The sequence below is a fragment of the Octodon degus genome, unplaced genomic scaffold (genome assembly GCF_000260255.1).
Source record: "Octodon degus isolate 3935 unplaced genomic scaffold, OctDeg1.0 scaffold00391, whole genome shotgun sequence".
NCBI classification, from domain to species: Eukaryota; Metazoa; Chordata; class Mammalia; order Rodentia; family Octodontidae; genus Octodon; species Octodon degus.
In genome coordinates this window covers 198,752-199,516 of record NW_004524967.1, presented here as the reverse complement: position 1 = coordinate 199,516, position 765 = coordinate 198,752, and positions in this window count along the sequence as shown.

Here is a 765-nt window from a genome sequence, read left to right as displayed (position 1 = left end):
TTTTTGTATCAATATGAAACATCAGTCTAATTATTATGGATTAAATTTCAGTAATTGAACCAACAAATGTCATACCAGCTGCAGCATTTATCTTCATAGCATTCAATGTATAAATTCATTAATTCTATTAAAGGGGAGTAAAATGTTTACTTTAATGTGATACTTTCTTACTTAATATTGTGTCATTCTTTTTTTATGTGCTTAGTGCAGGCCTACCAGGTTCCACTACACAGATCAGACTCCTACTGATCCTCTTGTTTTCAGCTTCCCAAGTGTTAGGATTACAGGAGCGTGCTACAATGCCCAAGCTCAGTTTCTGTCTCAGCGTGCCCTGGGGACAGGGCCAGCACAGCAAATGGGGGATCAAACCCTGGTCACTGCACCTGCTTAAGGAGGTGCTTTAGTCACTGAGCTATATGGTCAACCCAATATTGGGTCATTCTAACTTAGTGTGTTTTTAAAAATTCTATTTGATAACATTTTCTTAAATCTCTGTCTCTCAGTTTCTATCATTTCTTTATCTATCTAACTCTCTCTTTTTTTCTATCTCATCTATATTTATATGTAAAATGTTTCCTGGTTTGAATATTTGGGCATCTCTTATAATCTCACACATATAGCAATTGCCATCACTCTTCATTTGTAATAATGAATAAAAATCTTAAAAATTTTGCTGATTGATACTATTGTTATTATGTCATTATAAGTTTGGCCTAAAATTTTCATTGAAAACTCAATAGTAACATTCTCTTCAGATTCACAGGA